Source organism: Dreissena polymorpha, chromosome 13 (assembly GCF_020536995.1).
Source record: "Dreissena polymorpha isolate Duluth1 chromosome 13, UMN_Dpol_1.0, whole genome shotgun sequence".
Lineage (NCBI taxonomy): Eukaryota > Metazoa > Mollusca > Bivalvia > Myida > Dreissenidae > Dreissena > Dreissena polymorpha.
In genome coordinates, this window is record NC_068367.1 from 38,847,519 (window position 1) to 38,858,124 (window position 10,606).

Sequence of the window (10,606 nt, forward strand, 5' to 3'; positions counted from 1 at the left end):
GAAATTAAAATAATTATGAAGAACGTACAAACAGTGTTTCATTTAAATTATTAATTATCTTTCCCACTTTACTGATTCCACAAACAGCAACAACGACATGCACCACTTATTATAAATGATAAGCGACGCGTGAATTATACAACTGTTTTAATATATTGTCTATAATCCGTTTGCGACTACAAATTGGCCCCACCATAGTATGAGAAATTTGATTCTATGCTAAGCAGCCCCTAAAAACGTGGTCGAGCAAATACTGCTTTCATTTTAGCCGCGCTCTGTGAAAAGGGGGTTTAATGCATGTGCGTAAACTGTCGTCCCAGATTATCTTGTGCAGTCCGCACACGTTAATCAGGGACGACACTTTCCGCCTAAACTTGATTTTTGCTAAAAAGAGACTTTCTTGAAACGCAAAATATCATAAAAGCGGTAAGTGTCCTACCTGATAAGCAACAGAACATGGTCCATTTCTTCTTTTTTCCGTACATAAACACATCCAAAATGCCTTCTATAGATGGTGCAAAACCAAACATAGCATTAACATACAAGCATCGATTGAATGCTGAATTTTGAGCAAACATAATCAAAATGGTAAAATATTCTTTATAAAATACCATATCTTGCTTGTTGATCGGGCATTCAGTTATGTAAGACATTTAACCAATGACAGGCAACTTGAGATTTTTCTGCTGTGTTATACCACAGGTGTTGGGCGAGTGGCCAAGTCACTTTAACACTATCAATTTGTCATAAAACAACATTTTTTATCATATTGACAAGAAAAAAAAAGTTCAGAATTTTTTTTTCTGATATAATAATATATATAAACAAGGTAGGTATCTCTTGACACAGAAAAATCACCTTCATCAACATTTTCAGCGATTAAATGCCTAAATGGCGGTCGATTTTCGTAAACTATGTACCATTTTGTTGGGAAAGGTTGCCTCGTGACGAAAAATGACCTCAAACGGCTACTTTCCAACATAAACTACAACAAAATACTTCTCGAACTCGTAGAAATTGTAGGTCGGCTACGATCTGACCGATAGTTCAGTGCCAATTTTACAAGAGTAAAACTATCGAAATGCCACAGCTACCGAACATAATACGTATTAGTTCGATAAACAAATAAGAGTTCATCAACTTACAACACACATTTGTCCTTTTGTTTGCGTTATAACGTCGAAATCGTTTTAAATCGGGAATTATTTATCGGCAATTTCGAGTCAAGCTCCATGTCGATTAGACGCTCAAAGTAAAATACGGTTCTCGGTTTCAGGTATTCAGTAACTATGAGGCGCGGAAGCAAAAAACTCCATAAATAGCTTAAGGTGAAGGACGGATCATCGTACACAATTGAAATAAACATTCAAACGATTATATTAGTGTTTTGTGTGGACAAAAATACAAATCTGTGTTGTAAGTTGCTAAACTCTTATTTATTTATTGTACTTATGCGTATTATTCTGTGGCGTCTCATCTGGATCCAAACTGTTTGCAAAGACCTTTAAAATTCGGTTCCAGCGCTTAAAGGGTTAAAGAGATAAAGTGTTTAAAGTGTGTGTTAAACTTAATTTAATTATTTGTCTATGCGTGTTTTTATTTTATTTTCATGGTTTGTATGCACATGTATTCCTGATACTGGATGGTGCGAGAAGAAGTGAAAAATATAAAACTTCTGAATTTTGTCGATGGATACAACACAGGCATGTTGAATGAAGTCCAACTTCACTGATTCATATTTGCACACACACACATATTTAAAAGAAATCAGGTTTTAGATTTGTCTCAATTAATTGTGCACCATCACCTCAACACAAGTTAAGAGAACATTCAGATATATGTGAGCTGTGCTCCCTGAAAAGGGGATTTAATGCACGTGCGTAAAGTGTCGTCCCAGATTAGACTGTGCAGTCGGCACAGGCTCATCAGGGACGACACTTTCCGCTTTTATGATATATTTCGTTTCAAGAAAGTTTCTTTTTCGAAAAAATCTACTTTAGGCGGAAAGTGTAATCCCTGATTAGCCTGAGCGGACTGCACAGGCTAATCTGGGACGACACTTTACGCACATGCACTAAACTCCCTTTTCATAGAGCGCGGCTCATTTTTATTTTTAAACTTGATCATGTCTGTGGATTTACAAAAAAACACCGCAGTTTTACCAAGTCTTTATATTTGAAAAACAACAACGTTATTATGAAAGGTATAGAAAAGCTGCATATTATTTAATTTTCAATTCCATCCACATTGAGTTACTACATATAATCACACTGTCTTTGAATACAACTTAATTTAGCTTTATAAACACGGCGTTTAATAAAACAACACGCGCATTTGAATGACGTCATATTGTTGTTTTTCTTGACATGATTTATACTTTTCTTGCTAGTTTGTGTATTTTCTTTCTTCTATCTTCAAAATAAAGACACAGTATGTTGTGGTATTATAGAACTAATTAATAAGTGTTTATTGCGATCAGTTTATTTCTCATCACATACTATTTAACCCCTCGCCAAAACTGGATCGTGGTTTATGTATTCTTAACTTTTACAAAATAAACTTATCTTCAGTAAGACTTAAATAGCTATCTCAAATGAAAAAACACGACATCAAGTACAGTTAAATGGAAAAGAAAACATAAAATAAGCTGGTATAAACTTTATTCAATATCATAACACGCAACATTCAGAAATCGTCACAATAAGGATTCTTGTCTTAACATCTGTGAGTTAGCCCACAGTACTGTCAATATGTAAAACAATCCGTTATGCAAAATAAGTTCGAAATATGCACTTTGAAGATCCTTATCCGCTGCCGAAATGTGACTCGTCCAGAATGCAGCACCATCTTGTATCTGTAATGTATTCACTTGTAAATAAATTTAACTGAATTCACAAATGTAATATCATAAACCGTCGATAAACAATTTCCATAAGCAAGTACACTCCCGCTGAACTACGTTACAATGAGAGGTGCGTCTGTACGACAACGCGATACGGCGTGGTAACTACAACGGTTACAGCGTATTGACAGTTATAGACATACACACGCGTTTAGACAGGTAATTTCTTTGTTTAAACTTACACTTAAACCGGGAAATGGCATTTATTTTCATTAATTAATGTTTCTTTACTCGCTACCTAAGCTATCGAGACATTTTCTAGCGTGAAATCATGATAAAAGAAAGAAGTTCAAGCTCAAAACATAGCAAATCTAATAAATTCGTTGTTTCTGGCTTGCAGTTTCTGTCACGATGATTCTTTTTAATGATCTGTATCAAGTTCACTCTTTTACAATCATGTGATGCCCATGTGTATACTATTATTGGTGATTTCTATCCGATTTTGCAAAAAAGTTGTAGCATGTCAACTCCGTGTCCATGTTACGGTATCTTCTCTTACGACTAAGACATGTTACGGTGTCTTCTTTACAGCGTTACAGCGCCTGCAGGAAGTCAAATTTAAAACCATGGTGATTTCGTTCCACGATAGTACCATTTTGGACGTGAGTATGGAGGTCGTCATTGATTGCAACAACAACGGTTACTAATTACCTCAATTACTGTAAAGAATTTAACAGGAATGTAGAAAATATTTCACACATCGAAAGTGGGGAATTCAATAACATATTAAGGTCATTTAAAAGCAAGACTTCATTTGGGTAATATTTATTTGTATTTCTTTATGGCGCTTTTTTAATCAATCAGTAATACAATTTTTTATGATTTGGTACATTTATTTTTAGATAAAAAAATAGTAAAAATATACAATTAAAGACTGAATTAATCTTAGAATCGCAAATTCATTAAAAAAAAAATATTTTAAATAAATCAGTACTACACTATTTTACAAGACTTTGAACATTTGTTTAAGGCATTGATCTAAATTGAAGATCTTCTATTAATTCAGTCTTTAAATCAACATTTATTATTACTATTTTTTTTAAATAAATGAACAAATCGTTAAAAAAATAAGTACTGATTTATTTAAATCGTAAATTTACTTTCAATAAAGTTACATTTTAAATTCAATCTACATTTTTTGGTTTGGTTCCTAAAACTATTTTTTTTAAAGTTCAGTGGTAGCTCATTCATGCCCCTAAATTATTTACTGTAGGCATTCCATTAATTAATCAATTAAAAAATAATCGCCAGTCTGCAAATATATGCCCGTAATGTAAGACAATAATGGGTGGCATTAACACCTTATTGTAGGTATACCGCTATAAAGATCCATTTTACCGAACCCTCCACAACATTTACTATATAAATACAATTTACCGAACTTGTTATACCGAAACCTCTAGTAAACGTCGATACTATACCGTAACCTTAAACATGTTGTAGTAAATGCACTGTAACACTCTCTGTAAGACGCCGTAACATTTTAATTCATCAAAATTGATCTAGTTACACTTACATGCAGTTAATTTTGAGACAGATCTTGATAAGAATGATTCAATATTCGTTCTTGCTTACGTCTGTTTGCATTTCCATCTGTTTAATGTCAGACTTTGAAGTATATTCCAATGATTTTATGAGTTGTCTATACAGGTCTGTAAAACTTCCATTTTATCGATAACATAGGAATAAATTACATGGCCAGCCGTGAAAGAGGAACACAATATCCGTATTTAAATAAACATTGGCTTACACATAAAAAAACTATTCAAAATTACCGTAAATATCATTTGTTTTAAAAATGTCCCGTATCGTCAACAAACTGTGAAAAGACGCCGTAACCGTTGTAGTTATGACGCCGTACCGCGTTGTCGTGCAGACGCACCTCTCATTGTAACGTAGTTCAGCGGGAGTGAAGTAATGATATAAAATTTTAGTCCGTAAGGGCAAACGCTGGACATGTACATCCCATATCAAAAGCGACACACAATAGTATAATTTAAGTTTCTGAAATTGTCATAATTGTTACATATTTAATATCAATCTCCACGCAGAGTTGTCGTTCCATGCTCTCACATTCAGTCTCCACGCAGAGTTGTCGTTCCATGCTCTCACATTCAATCTCAACGCAGAGTTGTCGTTCCATGCTCTCAATTGCAATCTCCACCCAGAGTTGTCGTTTCATGCTCTAACATACAAAATCTGCCATCACAAGAAAATCTTACCAGATTTGGTAGCATTTTTTTGTTTAAGTATAATATAATTATTATGAAAAGAAGTATCATTTTCTTATATATTTTGAAATAGTTTTGGTTGATTATAAAAAGTAAATTGCCTAAATTAAAAAAGTCAAAATAACAAAGGGAAAATTATTGTAACACGAGGCTCGCCTATCTTCAAGGGGTTGGTTATAAAGGCAGGAATTTGATCCAGCTATGCTGGTTCCAGTCAAATCTCTGCGCGCAGGTTAATTTAATGTTTCATAGTGTCCCAATTAATATCCGTTTTTGTACCACTGTGTATTTTAAAGACTGCTACCGTAAACACAAATGTTTCAAACGCAAATAATGCGAAAGAGAATTTTCGGAATGATAGTATGTTAATGAAGTTTAAAGAATCTTATTTATCAAATATACAATCAAAAGACGCAGGTTTAACGATACAATATGCAATATATGAATAATATATATAATGAGGCCATGTTATTTTATGACAAAATTTACAAAATCGGACTTGTGCGCATTATGCGTCAAACAAGATTGAAACTTTAAGCAAGCAAACTTACAAATCTAAGGTCTATAATATAATATATTGAACTAAATCCAAAACGCATTTAGTTTAAAGACGCATTAAAATAATGCCTTAAATCCGAAAATATTCGGCGGAAACTCATTGAAATAAAAAAAACTTATTTGAATTGTTAACAATAATATATACATTTTCAGAAATTATGCTTATTATTAGGTATAGAAACAGCAGTGCTCTTATTTAAAGGGATCTTTTCACGTTTGGATAAATTGACAAAATTGAAGAAAAACAATGTTTCAGATTTGCAAATTTTCGTTGTTATTTTTTTTTCCGCAAGGAAACAGTAATACTGAACATTTACCATGCTCTAAAATACCAATTATCTAAATTTTTTGACGATTTAAAGATTAAAAAAAAACACTGAAATTTCCAAGCATTACAGACGCGAAACGATTGTAGAATTTGTTATCGTTATATTATGTGACATTAAGAGGATTGCGTATATACAGTATAAAACACCCCTGCGACCATGTTTGCACGGATAGCCGGGTTTAAGCGCTCTTTATTTAAATTTATTTTTGTTTTATTCAGGACTCTTCAGTTCCAATGATTGCATTTATCAATTTAAAGCATTAAATGACAAACTTCAAAACATGAAAGAATCTGCGAAAAGGTCCCTTTAAAATACAAACGATTTGAAACGTTCGCAAGACAATGGCACAAGAGAAACCGTATTACAGCATATGGTCTTTTATTAAGGGCCAGTGACCAATAACCATACAGAATGAAATGAAATCGACAACGTGGTAGCAAATAGAAACGGAAAATAACTTTTTAGTACTTACATAAAGTTACTTTTTTCCAACGCTAAGGAGGTGGGGAAGATTGTAGAGTGAGTCCACAGTTCCGGCGTTCCGCTTTTCACTGGCATAGTATCCGGTATTCGAGATGGCGACCTTAATGATTCTTGCAGCTAAGTTGACTATTTCCTGAAAGAGAGAACGCTTTCTTATGGCAGCTATAGGCTCGATGTGTTTCTTATATAATTAAATGTAAAAGCGACAACTTTAGACTCGATTATTTAGTATAATGTAACATTATGGCTTAAAAGTAATTCGAACATTTCAATTCCATCTGTAATGTAGATAGTTTGCCATTTCATTATCGAAAAAAGTATGTTGAATGTTTTGTCGTCTATTTTATAAGCAAATGGTTACTTGCCTTAAATAACATACTAGCGGAATGTATAAATAATTTCTCGCCTGATATTGCTTCTTGAATCTAATTATTCCTCAATATCGGTGTCTTAACATTACGCGGAACAAGTTTTAGACTTAAAGCAAGACGCGTCAATTTTGTTTGCCTTAGAGGAAGTTTACACAATATACTAAAATAATTTGGACAGTTTTATAAAGAGAGTCCGTATCGCACAGGCTACTGTTTTGCATAGAGAATTATAACTTAAAATGTAATAATAACAAAGCAAATAATCAATGCTTGTCCCATTTATGCCTAGCGTCTAGAAAAAAAGGCCTTGGCAAACAGCGTAGACCCAGATAAGACGCCGCATTATGCGGCGTCTCATCAGGGTCTGCGCTGTTTGCTTAAAGGAATTTCTGTAAGAAATATTCTAAATATAGAAAAACATATACTACACGTCCCTAGTTTTGGAAATAAATTGATCCATTTAGAAGGATGGGAGAGTCCACTAGGCATAAATGCGTTAACGTAAAATAGTTGAAACACCGGACAATTGGTCAACATGTAATATGATACGATGGGAATACGGATAGGATTCAAAACTGAAGTTTACCTGTCTGTCTTCGTCGTCCATTGGTGTTGGCGCGGCGTCTATTAAATCTGCAAATTTCAAGGAAACCAGGGCGACGAAAAGAATGGCGAAAACTGTCTTCATTATGTCTGAAAAATTAGGAATACGGTATTCAAGAATCGTTATTAGTTCCATATCTATGGAATAGTAATTGTTTCATTTTTAATTTATGCATATGTTGTGTTCAGTTTAAGAACGCCGCTTTTCGAGACGAAGATGATGACATTAAAAGATACCCAGTGTAAGTCATCCCATTTATTAAAAAAAATATACATTCAAACAGTTTTGTCCTTGAATCATTTAATTACATGATAGTTGTAATAGTATTGGTTGAATTAATCACAACACACCAACCAATCAAAATAGAAATATTTACGGTGCAAATCAACGAAATTTAATAGTAATACTACGTTTTGTTGTATAAACTATCGAAATATAAAATAATTTAAAGAACTTATACTACATACCTGTGTTGATTGTCGCTGGATCGGAAGAAAGCTCAGGTGAATGTTGAAGTCGTTCACAGTTGAAACAGGCTGGTAGAATGCGTCGTAAAATGTCCGAAAGCCTTTTTATATACCAGTTGTTCTTGTGTCACAAGATTCGCAAGGGCAGGTCATAAACTTCAAATTAGTCAAGTAATTAACATTTTCGCCGACTCAATCAAATAGTGGCCAAAGGATCCGTTGATTTCTTATTCTGTCGGAAATTGGTATATAGTCACGTGACCTCCGCATGGCATATGGCGCAAAGCTTGTCCAGCATTTTCTAATGTCCGAGCGGCAATAAAAGCGCAACCATGTGTTATGGCGCGGAATTGAAACTAATTGCGTTTTATGGATGCAATGTTTGTTTTAGACGATCAAATATACTAAGTTTTCATGGTAATGTATGTACGGTTTATTATCCAATTTAAATCAAAACGCTGAAGGCACTGAAGTTGTTCGCTATTGCATAATCTTAGACGCAACCCAGTTTTTAAAATTATGTTATAGCTTTTTATATCGCAAGTTTGAAATGAACACAACCCATTTATAAAAAGGGTGTCTTAAAGCACAGGTTGAGATGTTTGTGCACTGTTTATCCTCATATTTATGTTATAGAGATAACGTAGACAAAATAACAACAATATGTCTCTTTTTCATATTTTTTTGGTTGCTGCACTGGCAACAATCTTTAGAATTTTCTTTCCTTGCTAAAGTTTAACAAACTTATAATCGTGCACATGTTGTGTTATGTGTATCTAATACTTTATCTATTTTCTTTAAAATTTTGAGCAACAATTTTGCCCACATGACAGACGTTTAATGCAGTATTAAGCCCGGTTTTCCCTAAAAGCAGCCAATATGTACAGATTTCAATGATAAACTGGCAAATGTCGTCGCATAAGCTGTTGTAAACACTAGACTGGCCAATATCGTTGAACAAGCTCTTAAACCTACTGCTTAAATAAAGGCTGTCTGCTAAAGTGTACCAGTGGGTAAGGTGGCAGGGGATATATCAGTGAAAGGGGGGTCCATGAAAATTACATATCTTTAGGGTAGGTGTTACCTATGGTCTTTAAAAATCAACTAGGTATTTATAAGATGTATTTCTTGTGTTAGGTTGTAGAAAGAATGTCTCAAAATTTTGGAAAAAAACATTACAACTAGCCACAGCTCCCTAGCAAGGAAATTTTGAATCTTCAAAAAGGAGGTTTTCACTTTTGTCGGAAGTCAATATTTCACGCTGCAGAAACAGAACAAAATTTTGAAGGTAAATTGTGAAAAATCTAAACGTATGGGAGACACTTTTCTAGGCAAATAAACAAAGCACAGGGATGAAATTAGTGAGTAATGTAGCCAAAACTAGGATTGCATTCTGTTTGAATGTTCTGTGCATGCCATGAAATGGGTCAAATTTCTCAATTTTTCATTAAAAATGAGGTGGGTGGGGGGAAAGATCAAGGGCCATAGTTTCACAAGTGAAGAAGCCATCCTTGTCTTTGGTTGTATTTTCAATGTATATTGCCTATGCTATGACACTGACACAAAAAGGCTTTCTTGTGTCACTTTCTGTTTTGATGCAATGGATTTGACTGTTTGCGGCCTTTCGGAACTCGAAATTTGGTCAAAAATATATCCCCTGCCCCCTTAATAGCAAAACGCAAAATTTTAAAATTGTGTATATCATACGAAAATTGATACATGTATTCCACAAATGTGTTGAGGTAACAAATCGAACATAATTTTGCATATATCTTTTAACCGCTATGGTTGAGATTATGGAAAACAAAGGGAGGTAATAATGTAAAAACCATTGCTAATTTTAGGAAAATTTCACGTGTGCTGGTTTCGCACTGGAAAACAATGTTTAAACTCATATTTGTGTAATAGCATCTACATTTGCACATTTTCTGAGCTTGAATACTTAAATAAGCAAGATAAGTCTGCAGTTTTGTAGAAAAAGTTGGTAAAAATAGGAAAAGTATGCAAAATAGTGGTTTGTAACATGCCGCAAACATAAATTCTTTTTTTCTTCTTATTTGAAGTCATTATGGCAACATATTTCTTCATGTGACACCTAACCGATGAAGAAAGACTAAGATTGAAGCATTTATTTGATAAAAAATACGAAATAATAAGTGAATGCCACATCTGGAAGGGGGCGTACACTCCAAGCGTCTATGGTGTTCTGCGGTGTAGTTTCCGCGGCAAAAGGCTAAGGCTTAAAGCTCACCATGCACTATATTATCTTGAAAATAAACATGCCATGTCATCAAAAATGCATGTGTCACATTTATGCCATAGTAAACTTTGTGTCAACATCAAGTACTTAAGATATGGGCCTCAAAGCATTAACAAAAGGAAAATATGTGCTCATGAAGGTTCCTTATGCACTTGAAAATGTTTCCAAGCTGTGTCTTGTTTACAATGATGTTCTCATAGTCAGATATATTTGCCCACTGTTTCCAATTGTAGCACTTTGATTTTCAGACTGTGGTACTGTTTGATGTGGTCGCAGTTTAATAGGGAGAACGAGTGGACCCCGAGAACGATTACACGCATTCAAGACATCGTAAGCCACAGAATCACCCAATCGCACGACACTTTCCAGGTCAGGGTCTGAATTCAACGGAATAGAATCTT

General features: G+C 34.2%; 1 long non-coding RNA gene across 1 annotated transcript; it reads right to left on the bottom strand.

The window, feature by feature from the left end:
• Positions 1-2,650: 2,650 nt before the first annotated feature.
• On the bottom strand, positions 2,651-8,014 carry LOC127856038 (uncharacterized). Its single transcript, XR_008037826.1, has 4 exons — positions 7,946-8,014; positions 7,461-7,567; positions 6,493-6,636; positions 2,651-2,854 (listed from the first exon to the last, which is right to left on the bottom strand). It is a non-coding gene; the product is annotated as an uncharacterized LOC127856038 (long non-coding RNA).
• Between the last annotated feature and the right edge of the window lie 2,592 nt (positions 8,015-10,606).